Source organism: Octopus sinensis, linkage group LG2, assembly GCF_006345805.1.
Source record: "Octopus sinensis linkage group LG2, ASM634580v1, whole genome shotgun sequence".
NCBI classification, from domain to species: domain Eukaryota; kingdom Metazoa; phylum Mollusca; class Cephalopoda; order Octopoda; family Octopodidae; genus Octopus; species Octopus sinensis.
This window is the reverse complement of record NC_042998.1, coordinates 175,052,308-175,072,186: the sequence shown is the minus strand read 5'-3', so window position 1 is coordinate 175,072,186 and position 19,879 is coordinate 175,052,308. Positions and strand designations below refer to the sequence as shown.

At 36.9% G+C, this 19,879-nt stretch overlaps 1 protein-coding gene across 2 annotated transcripts in view; it reads right to left on the bottom strand.

Annotated features, from left to right (window-relative positions):
• LOC115228799 (mitogen-activated protein kinase kinase kinase 2) overlaps positions 1–19,879 on the bottom strand; it is a 284,061-nt gene that overhangs the window by 191,167 nt on the left and 73,015 nt on the right. Inside the window, exon 1 of one of the 2 annotated variants that reach the window (XM_029799289.2) lies at positions 8,702–8,841. The exons of the other annotated variant lie outside the window; for it this stretch is intronic. The gene's annotated coding sequence lies outside the window, so the exon portion shown is untranslated. Of the gene's footprint in view, positions 1–8,701; positions 8,842–19,879 lie in introns of those variants that run through there. 2 annotated transcript variants of the gene reach the window in all.

Below are 19,879 nucleotides of genomic sequence, written 5' to 3'. Positions count from 1 at the left end.
GACAAAATCCATTGGATTATGTGTCTAAACATACATTCATATCTATCCATCCATACATACATTGATACATACACATGCATTTATTTAAAGTAGTGCATGTATGTCTGTGTACACACACATCTACATACACACATACATACATACATATATATTATCATTGTCATCGTCGTTTAACGTCTGCTTTGCATGCTGGCATGGGTTGGATGGGTTGACTGAGGGCAGGCGAGCCAGAAGGCTGCACCAGGCTCCAATCTTATTTGGAAAAGTTTCTACAGCTGGATGCCCTTCATAATGCCAACCACTCTGAGAGTGTAGTGGGTACTTTTACGTGCCACCAGCAAAAGGGCCAGTCAGGTGGTACTGGCATTGACCATGCTCAAATGGTGCTTTTTACATACCACCTGCACAGGAGCCAGTCCGGTGGCACTGGTAATGACCACGCTCAAATGGTGTTTTTATGTGCCACTGGCACAGGAGTCAGTCAGGCGATGCTGGCAACGATCATGCTCGAATGGTGCTTTTTATGTGCCTATACACACACACACACATATATGTATACATATTATAACCACATATATATACATACAAACACACACACACACACAATTATCCTTGTTGTTTTAGCATCCACTTTTCCATGCTTGTTAGAGTTTATTCAGATAAATTTTCTATGGCCAGATGCCCTTCCTGTCACTGACCCTCGCCTTTTTCCAAGCAAAATAATACTTCTCCATGGACAAACATGTTTTCACAGAATATTGTAAATAAATGACGCTGGTAGTATGACCGGGAGAAACACAATTAACATGTGATGTTGAAACAAAGAGACACACACACACTTACATACACACACAACAAGCTTCTTTCATGTTCATCTACCAAATCTAATTACAAGGCTTTGGTCAGCCCAAGACAAAAGTAGAAGACACCCACCCAATGTGCTATGCAGTGGAACTAAACCCCAAACTATGTGATCAGGCAGCAAACTTAACCAACCACACACATGCACATACCTATCCAACTATCTCCACCAACATGCACATACCTATCCAACTATCTCCACCAATTTGCAATGAAATTATCTTTGCTTTAATTTGTGTACTGTTTGCATTACACAGGCATGTACTACATATGTCATCAACATCATCACAACATCAAGTTAATACTTTATTTTTGCATGCTGCTTGGATCTGCAGTATAGTAAATAAGCATTTCTCTTGATAGTGTAGCATGGTTTCTACACAAAGAGCAACCAGCCTCTCAGATCAGACTTCATTTATTGCTATGTCTTCCTTAGTTTTTCTATACCACAGGAGCAGTTGTGATGCACCTGAGCACTGTATACAATAATTTCATTATTATTATTACATAGATATCCCTTCCACTCTCAGCAAATATGTTAGAACCATTTACAGCAAATTGTCCATTCTTATCACAGGTCTACATCCATGCCCCATGCAATTGTTTCTTCTTTGTACAATAACTGATATTTTTAAATGTTGTTCAGTCACTTTCTCAACTTACTTGTTCTCTACCTGCATGCAAGTTAATGTTACATATCCAACAGATTACACCCCACTCATTTCTCTCCCAGCTTCCACATTCATCCACATTCAATGACCATGTCTCACTACCATGTAGCAGGATATTTCTTTCTTCTACTTCATGCTGACTATCTTTCGTATACAGAGAGATAAAACCTTTATCAATAGAAATATTGGATCTTTGAACTTCTTTCTTCTCCCTCCTTGTAGCTACTAAACTTTTACTACAGCTATTTCCATTAAGTAATAATCATTACCCCATTCAACCATACCCCTTTCAACTAATTGACTACAACTGTATGTTCTTCGTAGTGTAAGAAGCGTGTCATACAGTTTTGAAATATGGGCCATGAATTTGGAGGAAATTGCATGATCTGAAATTTGAATTTGATCTGGTTGACTTACTGTGCTAATGGTAGGAAGCAAAAGCAAGGTAAAAGATAATTGAAAGCCAACAAAGAACTCATCCATGGACTGATGTCCTAACATATCTCACTCAATTGTACCTAACTTTCCTCACACAAAATAGGACTTGAGTTCTTGTTGTGATTCTGTTCCATCTTGCATGGGTCTGATGAAATTCATTCAAGCAGATTTTCTATGACTGGATGCCCTTTCTATCACAAATCCTTACCTGTTTCCAAGCAAGGTAACAATCCCCTAGTCTGTCAAATGACAGCTTCAATATAGTTACATGGTGAACTGGAAATAATACCATTTGAATAAGCCTTTTGTTTACAAGGATCATGCAACATGTCAAAATAAGTCAAGAAACCTTGACATGTTTTGATGGTTGACTGCAAGCAAGGATCACACAGCTTTTGTTGACAGCAAGGCTGTTGATTACAAAGGAATATACAAACTCACACAAACACACACACACATATATATATATATTATATATATATATATACATGCAAACATATGACAAGCTTCTTCAGTTTCTGTCTACCAGTTTCACTCACAAGGTATTGGTTGACCCATGACTATAATATGTAACACCAACAGATAGTGTTCATGCTAACCACAATGTTCTGAGGCAAACTTCTAAACCACACAGCCATACCTGCATCTATAATACATATGATAACCAATGTGCTATTTTCTTAATGGCCATTTTTATCTAGCTATGATTTATTTTCAATACAATTGAAATGAAATTGTCTTAATTGTGCACCATCTAACATTAACAGTTCAATTTTTTCCAAATTTAACCTCACCATATTTTCCCATGAATAACCTCTGCCATCAATTCACAACAAAATCAGCTTGCACATATCAATGACCTGACCACTTTTAAAATGTTCAAAATGTTTTGCTTAGTTTGGTTTTGTTGTCACATGGTTCTGGGTGCAACTCGATTCATACTATCGTAAAAGTTGTAGGCCAACCAAAGCCTTGCAAGTGAAACTGAATACACAGAAATTGTACAAGAAATCCATCAAGTGAAGCATAGTTATTCTTAGATGATAGATTTAATCAGTCATCTTGTTTAAAAAGCACCATTTCGTACCGGTGGCACGTAAAAAGCACCATCCGTTCGTGGCTGTTGCCAGCCTTGCGTGGCCCCTGTGCCGGTGGCACGTAAAAAGCACCCACTACACTCATGGAGTGGTTGGCGTTAGGAAGGGCATCCAGCTGTAGAAACATTGCCAGATCAGACTGGGCCTGGTGCAGCCTTCTGGCTTCGCAGACCCCAGTTGAACCGTCCAACCCATGCTAGCATGGAAAGCGGATGCTAAACGATGATGATGATGATTTGGTACTTTGTGTTTACACTGTTTAAAGAATTCAAACTGGGGCTCCAGTCTGAGGATAATTTAATATCTTGATGCACTATTTCCTATTGTAGTAAACCAGGAGTGGTTTCTTCCTCCATCTATTTCCCCATCAGTGTTGAAAAAATTTAGAAATAATTCATGGGTACTGCTCTTCTTCCTCTAAACCATAAAAAATATATTTTAATCAATTTGCATTATATGATTATATCAGCACAACTGTTTCATCATTTAATGTCCATTTTCCTCAAAGCACGCACAAGTTTTACTGTTTAGCTAGTTTTTCAACTTGTGTGCATTCTGCCATTTTGATAGAATTAACACAGCAAGTCAACCAGATCAAATTCAAATTTCAGATCATGCAATTTCCTCCAAATTCATGGCCCATATTTCAAAACTGTATGACACGCTTCTTACACTACGAAGAACATACAGATGTAGTCAATTAGTTGAATGGGGTATGGTTGGTTGGTTAGTTAAATATGTTATAGCATGAAACTACAGACGTGCTTTCAGCACCCTAACCACTCAACTGCTGCACTTCTAATCAATGAGATATAATGAAGAAAATCTCACATTTGAAACATATTCTATTCTCTTCAATAATATCACGGTATTATACCAAATAACATTAGATGATATCAGAGATGCCAGACATGTGGCAGAGCTATTAAAAATCTAAACCGAAATAATGATGAATGTGAGTTCAATGTAAGTTGTTCACAAACAAGAATAAATAAATAACTAAATAAATAAATAGATAACAAAATACAACATTCTAAATATGAAACTGCGAAGTAACTTCAAAAGTAGTAGAGTTGCTATAGCAATGTGCATTAACTCTTACCGAAATTGGTTTCTAAAGTGTTCTCTAACAGATGGATGGTGATGAGAATATCAACTGGATAACATTCAGCAGCTTGCTAATGAAAAATACTCAATAAGGTATTTTGTTTTTCTCGCTGTGATAACTATTTTAAATTTGTCTGAACACCACATACATATACACATCCTCTGTGTGGTAAGTAGCTTGTTTACCAGCCACATGGTTCCGGGTTCAGTCCCACTGCGTGGCATCTTGGGCAAGTGTCTTCTACTATAGCCTCGGGTCGACCAAAGCCTTGTGAGTAGATTTGGTAGACGGAAACTGAAAGAAGCCCGTCGTATATATGCATATATATATATATATATATATATATATATATATACATATATATATATATATGTGTGTGTGTGTTTGTGTGTCTGTGTTTGTCCCCCTAGCATTGCTTGACAACCGATGCTGGTGTGTTTATGTCCCCGTTACTTAGCGGTTCGGCAAAAGAGACCGATAGAATAAGTACTGGGCTTACAAAAGAATAAGTCCCGGGGTCGAGTTGCTCGATTAAAGGCGGTGCTCCAGCATGGCCGCAGTCAAATGACTGAATCAAGTAAAAGTAAAGTAAAGTAAAGTAAAAGTAAGTATATATATAAATATATATACAACAGTCATAGGTTTCATACATCATCCAAGGAAAGAGCCTATCTGATAAAATATATAAATACACAGACTAATACCCAATATCTATTCAGTCTCACTTTGAAATTAGGCCCATGATGGCTTTTTAGCAGCTAAGGATAAAGACTGGGCCAACCAGTTTCATTGTTATTTAACTATTTATCAGGATATGCCCCCATCTCCCTCCCAAACTGCTTGTAATAATAGCTGAAACCTATTAGTTCAGACATCATCCCAAACTGCTGAAAAAGGCTTTAATGAACTTAATTTTGCAGTAAAACTAAATGCATATAAATATGACTTTATACTTTTATTGTTACTACAGTAATTATATTCCCCTGACAGGAAAGCTCTCACTAACCAAAACTCTCCAACTACATATAGCATATCCTCCCAAACTTTTCAAGCATATACATACAGGCTTGCTTATCACTGATTCATTCATCACTGATCCAGGAAAACACTATGCTTAATTGTGAACCATGTTATGATTACCACAGACTGGTCTGTAATAACACAGGCTGGCAAATAGTTGAAGAGTCTGCTTGTTTTGCAAAAATGCACTCCAACAACCACTCACAATGCTCAGCTATGCAATGCACTGTCTATTGCTTATTTTTACATAGTTGTACTATATGAGGTTTACATATTTGTACCCATCAACACAGGATTAGTGAACAGAAAAAATACAAAGGTGTCATCCTAATAGATAAAGCAAATGGGTGTATTCCCAACAGGAAAAGGTAGAGATGATCAAGAAAATATACAACAGTGGGAGATTTCTTGTTATGGGCTGTGAGTTTGGTATCACTGAATCTACTATTTATACAGTTTATAAAGTGCATAAAGATGATTCATTTATCAGTGTTGTTTTTTTTTTTTGTTTTTTTTTTCAACTAAATCCCCATGACAAACTTCGACAGATGTACTACAATGGGCTCTGTTACTTTAAAATTACCAATTCTGTACTACATGAACCTAAACGTGATTAATATACCAAACACATCACCTCCTATCACCTAGTTTTCACATCACCCAGTTGCCAAACTAAATATTTTGTCCTATCCTTCTTCTTCAAGACCACATCTTGAAACACTCTGTCAGCATTTCACACACACCAACTAACCATGTAGAATCCAAATTTAAATTTAACCAATTATCATTCAGTTATCTAACTCTATGTCTCAGTCCTGGAAGATCTAAACATCATAAAGCACAGCTTATACTAACATATACAAGTTCCTTTTGTTTGCTTGTATGTGTGTGTGTATGCATGCGCGCTTTCATAACTAATGCTTTGTTGAAGAGAGCTAGTACAATTGAAACAAGTCTTGCTTTCACCACTCCTATCACTAAATGCATTTTCTATTTTCCCCAAAAATTTTAATCAGGATTTTATTGCTTTGTTTTTAGATTTTAGAGATGAGGTTTTGCTTAGTAATTTGCAAGGATAATCTCTGTAAATTGAAGTTTCTTGACTTGTACTACATATGTGAGGCCCTGCTTTAACTATAGCCATGTCATTATACTTTTATGCAAATAAAAATGTATTAGAAGGTTAAAAAGGTCAAGTCTGTCTTGTTTATATTTATTTGTTAGACTAAGGGAACACTCCATAAGCCATACGGGTCAGCCTGGATTTGAGAGGTGGCCAAAGTTTGAGTGTTTAACATTGCCACTTCATATATAATTAGATCTAACATCCTAAAAATCTCATCTGCCTAGCATTCTTCTAAATTTTATTTTCACTTACTCCAATTTAGACTACATTTGTTCATCATTCAGTATACATATTTGCAATACACTACAATAGCACCAATTTAGACAAGCCCTGTCCCCTATTCCCCATTCACTACAACTGCTCCAATTTAGATTAGCCCTGTCCCCCATTCAGTACTACTGCCCTAATTCTGATAAGCTCTATCCCTCATTCTCTGCAAATGCCCCAATTTAGACAAGCCCTGTTCCCCTTCTCTGCAAATGCCCCAATTTAGACAAGCCCTGTTTCCCACTTAGTACAACTGCCCTAATTCAGACTACCCCCCCTCCATTCTCTGCAACTACCTCAATTTAGACATGCCCTGTCACCCATTCTCTGCAACTACCCTAATTTAGACTACTTCAGTTACCATTCACTATACATACCATATACTACAGCTGCCCCAATTTTGACTAACAAAAAGTAAATAACTCCATTTAAAATTACATTTAATGAATGGCAATTAGCAAAGGTTGCACAATAAATCATCTTTTATTTATCTGTTGTTTAGCCTATCGCCAGTCTAGAAAGAGCAGTGATCAAAGGAATTCCAGTCATGATCAACCTGTCTTTTTCCAGATATAGGATATCAAATGCTACATCATCGCATATGCCTTTTTTAAAGACAGCAGGAGAGAGACACATTCAAATGCTAATAATCACAAGTGTAGCTATCCTAAAAAGGCACTTTCTTTGGTTTATTTCTTGTGGGTTGCAACCTCTACAAAAAGAAGGTAACATTACAATAAAAGTTCCTAATGTCCGACCAAACATGAAACTAAACAATAGCATTATATCACAAAATTATTAATTAGTATTTAGAAATATTTCTTGATTTCTACACTACCATTACTCATCAGAAGTATACAAGGCGGCGAGCTGGCAGAAACAGCACGCCGAGTGAGATGCTTAACGGTATTTCGTCTGCTGTTACGTTCTGAGTTCAAATTCCGTCGAGGTTGGCTTTGCTTTTCATCCTTTCAGGGTTGATAAATTAAGTACCAGTTACGTACTGGGGTCGATGTAATTGACTTAATCCCTTTGTCTGTCCTTGTTTGTCACCCCTATGTTTAGCCTCTTGTGGGCAATAAAGAAATAAGAAGTAGCACATGTACAACATCTACAAACTAAAGTTCAGACTGATATTAATCTCCCAACCTCTTATGTTCATGGTATCACAGCTCCAGTTACTTGAAACTTTCCAGTCTTCTACAACTATTAACCTCAAAGTCAAATACTACATGTAACTTCATTCCCCACATGCTTTAAAATAGCAAAGATACATCGGTCAATGTATTCCTAAAGATACAAAAAGACAGCTTAGCTGAAATGCCTCTGGTTAAAAGTATTTACAACCGGGCGCTGAGGATAGAACTACATGTACCCTCAACCGCCTGCTACAAGGAACCTCACCGAATACCCTACAAATATAATCTAACAGTTTCATATTACCTGTAACTTCCAAGACCTCCCTGTTGCACTAATTTAATCTGACAGTTTCCTACTAGTTATAACCTCACAAAGTACCCTATTACAAGTAGTTGTAAAGTGTTTAACTATTGTGATGATGATGATGAGAGTTTGTTCCAAGTTAGGAGCTACCAAACATGATAGTTGGCAGCAAGAAATAAAATACAACCACACAGACAAATCCTTGAACAATACAAGAATTTGATACAGTAAGCTGCAAGCCATGAAATAGAGACAAAGAAACTTACTCAATTTAGATTATTACCACCATAATATTTGTAATCACTAAGTATAGTCTTAATTGTGGACTAAATTAAACTTTCAACTTGAAACCATTGGAAGGATATACCAGAAATATCACTACTAATATTACTGCTGTTGCTACTACTATTACTATGTCGCAGCTGTTTGAACATTAAACAAACAGGATAGGCTTGAGGAATTTACTGTATCAATTGCTATAATTAATATAGCTATTGGTGTTGTTAATAACATTAACATACTTTTTTTCTAGACACTTGTAAAAATAATGTCTATTGTAAATAATAATTTATAAACATTTATGAAAATAATAAAAAAAATATAATTTTGTTTTTTTTAAATTTTCCACAAAAGCATAGTTGTTCTTGAGGAGCAGGACAGAGTTACTTACATCAAACTGTATCTTGAGTGGTACTGTATTTTATTGACAAGGATTTCTGAATTAAGCGTAATGCCATAGCTGTTTAAGGTTGAATCAATCAACTCAATTGACCCCACTGAATGACAGGTACTGCTTTCTTTAACTGATCCCTGGATGGATGAAACAAAGTCAACCTCAGCAACATTCGAAGTCACAATGTAAAAGAACATAACTAAATACCACAAAGCATTTTGTTTGGCACTGTCCCAATTCTGCCATCTACTGCCCTAATAAAAACAACAACAAAATAACAAAAATAGCATCCTGCATTGGCACAAGGCCACAGATTTGTTGATTTGATTAAATCAACCTCTATACATGCATATTACTTATTCCGTTGACCTCAAACTGTTGATAGGCAAATCCAATGGGATATGAACTCAAAATATAAGAAGAAACCAAATACTATAAGACATTTAAGGTGATGGTCTACTCTCTACTTCTCCACTAAACAATGTCAATGACACAAGGATGGTAAATGAAGGAACATTACAAGAACAAATTACAAATATAACCCGAGGGGTTATGGAGAATCAATTATGGAAAAAAAAACCCAAAAAGAAATGGCAAATAAAAGTATTCAAAAGATATGAAATAGAATGCAATACAGATATAGAATTGCCCTAATTACCAAAGGGAAATGCTTTCTCTCAGCTGTGTTCTCTGGTTTAAAATACATGCTGAGATTGGGCCCATTCATATGGACTGCTCTCATTACTTTCACCCACCATTCAGAAAATCCCTTGGAGAGTAGCACTACCCTCTTCATACTAACCCTTCCAAGTGGAACTTGAAGTTGATAAGGGCTTGGTTTAAGATATAAGTGTCTCTCTTCAATCCTTTCGACCATGTGCACTTTACACTATACAATGTAAACCTACCTGTCCTTCTTAGGCACATGGAGATGGGGAAATCTTCATAATGGACTGAGCTGATAGCTAGATCTGTCCTACACACAACAGCCATTTGACAGAATTCTGCAAGTCAGTAACACTCAGATACTTAACAAGTGCATACACAACAGTTTGATTATTTTGCATACATCCCATGCAGGCCAAGCTGATAGCACTTCTATGTCTGAAAAGCTTAGCCTGAACCAATAATGCCCCACCTCCCCGACCAGTAGCACTGCCAGGCCAAGGATTTCTGGCAGTTGTCAATAGTTCATAAGCTGAAAGTCTTTCAGAACAGACTGTTCAGTTGATCTTCTTTGACATTCAGAGTCTCCCCAAGAATACCATTGCTCTCACCCTTTATAGAATGCAAGTGACTGTAGAATATGCAGAGGCTGAGAAGGCACAATACTGTCTCTGGCAACCATGTTTTAGCCAAAACTAAATATATGTGGAAGCATGACTGAATTAGGACATTTATTTACTGAGAATTATGCCAGCATTATAAGATACCAAAGAAAACAATAGTAGCATTAACCAAAATATGTCTTATAAAAATGACAAAGCAACTATATTCTGGGATATATTAATCCATTTAGACAGGAAGATCAAAGATAATCAGGAAATGTAGTACCTCCTAAATGCAAAAGGTGCCTCTGCATGGTCATTTGACCTGCTAGAAACAGGAGCCACATCTCCTTCATATCACAACTCACCTGTCTTACAAAAAAAAAAAATAATAATTTCTGGATACATTATACTTTAAATAAAGATTGAATTATCACATTTGAACATCTTTAACTATAGATCTACAAGGGGCTAAATAATAAAGCTTCTAATTTAGGTACAAGGCAAGCCATTTTGAGTGGAGAGGTAAGTGGATATCACCAATCCCAGCACTTGACTGGAACTCTATTCTAACAATCCTGAAAGGATGAAAGGCAAAGTAGACAGTTTATTCAGGATGCTTCACAGCATACTATTCACTGTGAAGAATCTATTTTTTGTGAATGTCCAGACATGCAGTTATCCTTCTTGTATATATCAACTGAATATATATTTTACAGATGTGCCGGTGGCACGTAAAAAGCACCAACCGATCATGGCCGTTGCCAGCCTCGCCTGGCACGTAAAAAGCACCCACTACACTCACGGAGTAGTTGGCATTAAGAAGGGCATCTAGCTGTAGAAACACTGCCAGATCAGACTGGGCCTGGTGCAAACACTGCCAGATCAGACTGGGCCTGGTGCAGCCTCCTGGCTTCCCAGATCCCTGTTGAACCGTCCAACCCATGCTAGCATGGAAAGCGGACGTTAAACAATGATGATGATGAGATGTGCTATGACTAAATATCATGATGTAAGAGAGATATAAGATGTTGTGATAGTGATGTCTATTTTCCATTATAGTACTGTAGAAAGTGAGAGATTTTGATGCAATACAAAAATCCTCTAATTAAAATTTAAAGGATGATTTATGGATGATAAAACTTTTAAATTACGAGAAAGAAAGGAAAGCAGTAGTTGGTGCTTAAATGCCTTTCCAGAAACCATCATCAAATACAGCTATGGCCAAAATGCAAAGGTATTCCTTTCAAGATCATCTTTCAACTATTTTACAAACTTGTCCCCTTCTTTCTTTTTAAGATAGAAGGGTGAAGTATTGGAAACTTTTAGCTGCTATTTCTAGGAGACAGGGTGGGTGTATAGTGTCTTTGTTTTAAAGAAAGTAAATAAAGCAGGTTCTCACAGGGCTAAGAATTCAAATGAAAGAATCCTGGTAATATGTGTGTTGGAATTCAACAAAAACTCAACCTTCTCCCCTGTTATCTGTCTACTCCACTGGTCGTCTGTCTCTCGACCTATCTACCCCCTTCCCCTCTCTTGTATTGCAACAGCAAGCAGAATGGTCCCAAGCTCCCCGATTCTTAAAGATGTTATTTATTTATAGAAAATAATTGAAAAGTTCAATTTGATATGCTTTCTTCTGAACTTTTTATTCCCAGGATATGCAGCAATAAAAACATAACATTATACTAGGCATGATATACATACATGTGTATATATGTATGGAGTTGTGTATATATAGCTGTGTCTGTGCACACTGACACATGTTTACACATACACACATTTATAAATAAATAGCATTTCATGTGTGTGTGTGTGTGTGTGTGTGTGTGTGTGTAAATGTGCTTATGCATAAATATCACTGTGCGCATACACATATGTAAAGGATGTGAAAAGGACTTCAATTTGCTATACATGTGTTTCTAAATTTCATTTTCTGATTTCTGGATGTTTATCTTTGCAGTTCATTGTGTGTGTGTGTATGTGTGCGATTCAACATTCCATTGTGCACAAGTTTGCATGTGTATGTGTGTCGCTAGTTTATGCATTTCCATCCACTCAGCCTACTAACTTTCCCTCTGTCTCAAATGCCTATACTGGTCTACATGTACGCTCTTATTGAGCTAAAGTAGATGTATAAAAAAAAAAATTGTCGATGCAATAGTGAGGTAGAGTGGCTTGCCTGAATGGGTGCAAGGAGGAGAGCGGTGCCGAGGTGTGAAGCGTGGGTGGATAAATGTGTGTGAATGTAGGAGTAAACAAATGTGAAAGGCGTGTGAGTGTGGTGGTAAGTGCATGAATATGTATGTTGTATGTGCATGTATTAGCATGAAAGTAGCTTTGCCATTCTTCAAAGTGACATTTGAGAGAGAGAGAAAGAGATTGAGAGCAAAATAACGTTACAACAATAAAAACAAACTGTATAAACAGCAACAAAACAAAATCACACATTAAACACCAAGTACCTGGTTCTACCTTCCTAAAAGCCGTGAATGAAAGTTTTTTCTTCAAACTGGTCTTATTTTCTGTACTTCATTTAACAGAGCAAAAAACAGTGTGTGTGTGGAGGGACACACCCACTCTGCCTTGATACTCTTATGTACCCAAACATATTCAATGATAGTTAACATAAATGTTAACTGCTTTTCAAAACCTTCAAAAATTCATATGGCGGACCCACGGAGTTTTTAAGCATACAAGAAACAACTGCTTCCCAGGACAGAAAGCAAATTATCATATCAGTCAGGTGGACTTAGGCAACAGAGAACAGAGTGTCTCTTTGAACACACAATGAAAAGCTCACAGCAGGATGTCGTCCCATGACTCATGAGCCACCAAATAATTATACAACCTACTTTATCCATTTCGTACCTGTAACAATCCATGAACTCACAATCTTATAAACCTCAAAATTAGTTAGATATATATAACGAACCTAGGGCTGATACCAGCTCTCCAGGACTGAATGGAAGTACTGCACAAATGAAGAACACATTAAAAATAAATAAATAAAAGACTAAGAAAAACAAAAACAAAAAAATTAGTAACTCTGATTCAACAGCTTATCTTATCAGAGTAACTCTAGAATTAATGCAATACATACACATATACACCTATACACATACATACACAGACAAGCCAACAACCCACTTCCCCAAATGCTCTAAACAGTAATGTATACATATGCATTCATGCACAAACACATAAATACACATATAGGCCACATAAAAACATATACATATCTAATAGATACACAGGGGAAAACCAGCAATATTTAGACATGGATATACGGTCTTAGGCTAATATACAATCTCGTGCAAGTATACATGCAGTCAGCATAAACAGACATTTACATACATACACTTTTATATACTGCCAGCACCGTTACCATAATGGAGAGGAGGCAGAGGCAGTAACACTGCCATCTATATGATCAACAGCAGTATCACCAACAAGCAACATAACCAACAAACCAAACACCAAAAAATCACAACCACCGCAGATAATTGCTTTAAATACCATCACTACCACAACTTGCATTACTGCCACCATCTTAACACATAATTTTCACCACAATCACCATCACTATGACCAACATGACCACATGGTGACAACTGTCATTCTGCACCACTGCCAAGGCAATAAGGGATATCCTATGTGGGCAAAATAGCAGTCAAATCTCTCTTAACCCTTTCATTACTGTATTTATTTTGAGATGCTCTGTGTTTCATTCAATTATTTTAAATATAACAAAGAACTTAGTAAAATAACTTGGTTATCATTCAGCTAGTGTTAGGAACATAAATTGTGATTAAGGTTTGGTGGAAGATTTCAATTCAAAACTCATGAAAACAAGACATTTGTACTCAGAGCCAGAGCCGGTTTCAGCCGGGTTGGTAATGAAAGAGTTAAGGCTTTCTCTACTGTCCTAAGAAAATGAAGAACACAACCTGATGGTGTAGTTTCTGGAATACAGATAGGGTGGTCATGACTAGAATGCTTTTTGGTCATAGGTCTACTTGATTAGAGCTGGCTTGGAGTTAAACAACAACTCTATTAAGAGCCAACTATACCTTTCCATGTATAATTTGAAACAAACTCAAAATTAATTAAATCATCTCAAAAAAAAAATTAAAATAAACTCAGAACAAATTAAAATAATATCAGGGCAAATTTAATAGTAACAGTTTAGATAAAACATAGTAGATGTCTATCCTTTGAACTACTTGAACTTGTAGATTTGTTTAAGGTTTCAATTCATTTCATCATTTGACAAAGGTGCATTTATTTATGGATGACAAAAGCCAGCCCCAAAACAACAATGTGTCTCAACTTACAAGTACTGGTACTTTACAAAGTATCAACCAGGGAAGCAAGTGGAGGAGGATGGGTACCTGATATAAGAAGTCTGCTCTTGAAACACGTGTATTGTCTGCTGCTGAATGAGAATATTGACAATTCATACACTGGTGTAGCGGCGGCAATGCTAGGTGTGCACATGCTGTAGTGTATAGTGTCAGTGAGTACAGTATGTGTTTGATTAAGTGAGTTTTGATCCTTTTCGATTGGCCAATCAAAATGTCTGTTATATCTGAAAGTAAGACAATATATCTGTGCCCAATCCGATTGTCTTGATGGCATGTTCTTGTAGAAACAGGAAGAAATTTCACATTGAAAGAAGATCCCCCCCCCTTTTAAAGTCTAGCCAGGTTCATGGGCCCGGTTTCCTGGTTTCTATGGCATTTGTGTTCCCCAGCTGGATGGGACATCAGTCCATCACAGCGTTACTCATTTTTGCCAGCTGAGTGGACTGGAGCAACATGAAATGAAGTGTTTTGCTCAAGAACACAACGCGTTGCCCAGTCCAGGAATTGAAACCACAATCTTACGATTGTGCTGTCACCCTAACCACTAAGCCATGCGCCTCCACGAAACAAGCTCTAGTGACAAAAAATGTGCCAGGGCCATCAGGATCAAGATATAAGAGCCAGAAGCTATACACTGCCAGTCAAGTGTTTAACATATTGGATAAATTCAGGAAATTAAATGCCGAAAATTATGTGGATTACTCAGATAGTGACTTGGAATCTATTTCTGACAATGACAGGCACAGTGTAGGAAGTGAAAGTAGTGACAGTGAAGATGATTTGGATAATGAATCCTGTGGTGCAAAAAGGGGGCGTGGCACTACAAAACTGAATGCCTGCAAAGACTATGCAGACACTATTGGCACAGACCCATTTAATGCTTCAAATTGTGAGCTTAAAAACATTGCAGATAGCATAAATGGTGAGTGTAAACCAATTGAATTCGTAAACATATTTCTGGATGATCAATTCTTGGAAAACCTCGCCTACCAAACCAATCTGCTTGCCATGCAGGCCTGAGAAACAACCCCCAATAAATATTATTGTAAAGATTGCAAGTTTTTAGTGTTGAAGAAGCAAAACCTTTCTGCATCTTGAAACAGAAACTTGTGTGATCAAGTTACAGTATATATAGGGAGTACCGGCAGTCAGAAGGCAAAAACTTGTCACACACACACACACACATATGACTTCGAAGAAGTTATGTTAAGGGCCAGGTGATTTGCTTTTAGAGCATACCCGTACCTTCATGTAATCAACGAAAATGATGACATCATAGACAAATCAGACAAGATATATAAAGTTAGGCCACTACTCAACACACTGCTGAATAAATTCCATGAGCATTACAACTCAGAGCAGTACCTTAGCCTAGACGAAGGGATGATATCAATCAAAATAAAGACAAACCCATAAGATTTGTAATAAAATCATTCTGTTTGAAGGGAAAACAGGATGCATCATGAATGCAGAAAAATACACAGAGAGGAGGTAACAGTAAAGTAGAGGAGCTAGATGATACTACAGACAATGTTGTTTTGAGATTGGTGAAAGAGGCAAATCTCACTGGTAAGAACCATGTACTTGTGATGGACAGACACAACACATGAGAAAACATTCAGGTTGGCATGGCCATGTCAAACAAGAAGCTCTATCCCAAAGAAGTGGTTATGACTGGAATGCCATTCACTCTAGATTGACTCAATTAGGGCTAACCTGGAGGTTTAAATGGCAAAAAGACCTCAAACTCTTGCTAATCAAAACACACAAGCTTTTTTACAGCAAAATCATACAGCAGAAACCTAAAAGCAACAGAAAAGATTCAAACTTGAAGGAATCAATATTAAATGTTGTGTGTGTGAGGGGGGAGGGGGCGTTTCTTTATACAAATGAGAGAAAAAGAGCCCATTACAAGGAGAATTTATTTAAAAATTTGAAACTTGATTCACTCTGTGGCTACTCAAAGCTTCACAGATTTTAATGCATGAATGAATGAATCTATAAGCAAGAGAGTGGTGGAGTGAATTCGAGGCTTTAAATAAAAATATACATTTCTTAAAGTCAATTCCAATATAAACTAAACTCAAGAACTACTAAATGCTAAAAAGAAGTAACTGCAAGATTTTAGTGACACAGCCTGCTCTTCTTTTAAACAAAAAAAAATGAGGCGCAGGAGTGGCTGTGTGGTAAGTAGCTTGTTTACCAACCACATGGTTCCGGGTTCAGTCCCACTGCGTGGCACCTTGGGCAAGTGTCTTCTACTATAGCCTCGGGCCGACCAAAGCCTTGTGAGTGGATTTGGTAGACGGAAACTGAAAGAAGCCCGTCATATATATGTATATATATATGCGTGTGTGTGTGTGTTTATGTATCTGTGTTTGTCCCCCTAGCATTGCTTGACAACCGATGCTGGTGTGTTTATGTCCCCGTCACTTAGCGGTTCGGCAAAAGAGACCGATAGAATAAGTACTGGGCTTACAAAGAATAAGTCCCGGGGTCGAGTTGCTCGACTAAAGGTGGTGCTCCAGCATGGCCGCAGTCAAATGACTGAAACAAGTAAAAGAGTAAAAGAGTAAAAGAGAGAGTCAGTATTTTGCATTTTTAGGATTAGAATTATATTCTAAGTGTGTGTATATATGTCTGTGGGTGTGTAACTCCTTATCTAACATGCATCCACCTACACAAGTTCACCTAATTGAATGTGTGTGTGTGTGTGTGTGTATGCTAGATAAATAAAAATGCTATACACATTACTTTGTTTACAGATCAATGAACCATTAAGGTGTGTTATGTTATTTTCATTTTCAAGTCTACCCCTTATACTCCCTATTACGATTCCAATCGAATTCCCACACTGCTTACAGTACAAGTGGTTGTCATGGTCACTCTAAGCAAGTGAAGAGCCAGGTGTACTTTGAATGATAGTATAGACGCAGTAGGTATTAAATCCCTATCGTAGATGTGACAGTTGATAAATAAGCCACTTGTATAGAATTTTGTTTGGTATTATCTTGCCTAATCAACACCTCTTCAGGAGAGATATAGAGGTAGCCTATTCACCTAGGTGTTCTACTGAGCTACAAAGAAAAATATATTCTTTCTTAACTAGATCAAACAATGAATGTCTGTAAACAATAATGACCACCACCACTACCCTCTCTTTCAATACCTTACTAATGTCATTAGCTCTGCACATACATTGAGGCCAAGTTAGCCTTCTCCCTCTCCAGGCTATTATGAACAACCAGATATTCTAAATAAATTGATATAGTTTAACTGGGTATCGAACTCTAGATTTGGATTACTGCGGGTTATCAGAACTCTTTGATATCCATGTAATCAATTGCAATCATTTTCCTAATGAAATAGTTAATATATCACTAACCAATGAGTTGTAAGTCCAAGTTGGCCTAATATATAGAAAGTCAAATCAGAAAGTAAACAAAACTGTTTAGCCCAAAGTCAGTTCTGATCAAACAGACTTATGATCAAAGCATTCCAGGCCTAAATATCACATCTTATTTTCAGACAATGTACAAATATAGGATTACATTATGCAATATGTCATTCTCCTATGGAGAGGGTGAAGTGTGATTTTGAGAAAATTTGTCAATTGTTTTCACATGCCAAGTAATTATGTAAAGATTCTCTCACTGGCTCATACTGTTATTGTTGGAGAAGACCTAGTCTTGTCTGTTTAACAAAACCCATAAAGATATTCAGATACTAACATGTTTAGTACATACTCAACATACTGTTCTTTAGTTTGGTTTTGAACCATACTGCACACTTAATCATGCAATATTTGGTAGTACAAAGGCAGCAAGCTGGCAGAAACGTTAGTATGCCAGGCAAAATGCTTAGCAGTATTACGACTGTCTTTATGTTCTGAGTTCAGATTCCACCGAGGTCGACTTTGCCTTTCATTTTGGGGTCAGTAAATTAAGTACCATTGATCTAATCGACTGGTGCCCCTCTCCAAAACTTTCGGGCCTTGTGCCAAGAGTAGAAAAGAATACTTGGTAGTACAGTATAAGTTGCAGCGTAGCAGTCAGCTGTTCCATCCAGAGGGATATCAAAACTTGTTTTGATAGGTCTATAGACTGTTCAACAAGTGATTGTAGCTAACTATATATATGATCAAATAAATTCCAGCCATGTCTGTCCTATCTTTCTCCCAGATACTGTACATTTAGTAGTACATTGTCTCCAATGTGTCCTTTTTTTCCCCCAAGTCACCTAGGGTGTTGCAAGAAGATTTGACAGCTACATCTACAATATTATGCAATTTCATAGACGATGCCTTGTTTTTATATTATTCAATGTTGATAACATACTATAAGCCCTTTGGATGGAAAAGTACAACACTCTCTAAAATAAATTTCCCACACCGTTCCTCTTCAGACCTTTGGCACATACAGTACACATGTTTTTCCCAACCTGATATCAATACAGAGAATCTCAAGTTCATTACTGGGAAAGCTTTCAAAGTTCATAGATGCCAACCATCATCTTCACATTAAACAAATACAAACTTGAATTACATGTCCAAACCAGTATAGCATTTGGTTTTTGTTCTTCCTGCCAATTTCTAAACTTCTGGAGTTGTTTTAATCATATATCCTACATTAAAGTTAATATTTTCCTGATCCACAATAATCCATCCATGAAGTTAAGTAGATAAGAAATAAATTCACCAATTGAGAGAAGGAAAGTCTATTGTAGGTAAGTTTCGAAGAAAATCCATGTAACAAAGTAACATGAGGCAATGTAAAATTAAGTGTTCATTTCAAATACACAACAAAATGTTAGCAATAAAAGTGAACTTGTGGGAGCAATCTAACAATTTATCAAATCAGCCATTTTTACCAGTGATATATATTGAGAGTAAATGATATAAGAAAATATGAGGCACTTAAAAGGCGGCAATTATTTTGGACGTGTTTGTTTAAACCGGTAAAATAAAAAAAATTTTAAACTATGCACTCAGACATCTTGATCCATTCCAAACTAGACACTGCTTAGAAGGAATTGAAATAAACAGAATGTGATGTCCATTGGTCAAGTCCTTGTTATAGTGTGATGGCTTGTATGGCTCAATGACTCTGAGAGCTATGCCAGCAAGCACAAGCTCCTGATTGGACAGGTCAAACTAATACGGATCATCTCTCTCCACAGATGGAAAAGGGTTTGTGTAGGGCCAACAATCCCTACTTATGATAACTAAAAAGCAAAATTACAGAAGCATTAATGACAATGCAAAGCTAGCAAGACCCAGGAGAGGAAGGCCTTACAGTCTAGAGTGGAGAGAAGTTGGTGGTGTATCCTCCATAGGGGAAAAGAAATTAAGTATGTAATGATGTAATATACTACAATTAAAACAGTAATAATAATATTTAGTACATTAATTATAATAAAAAGAAGGAACATGAATAAAACGAGAAACCATACCATGGCTCACAACTGTAAATTTAATTCAAGAAATAGCAAACATTCAATGTAAGGCACTTTCAATTCAATCACAAAGCTAATTCCTAGAC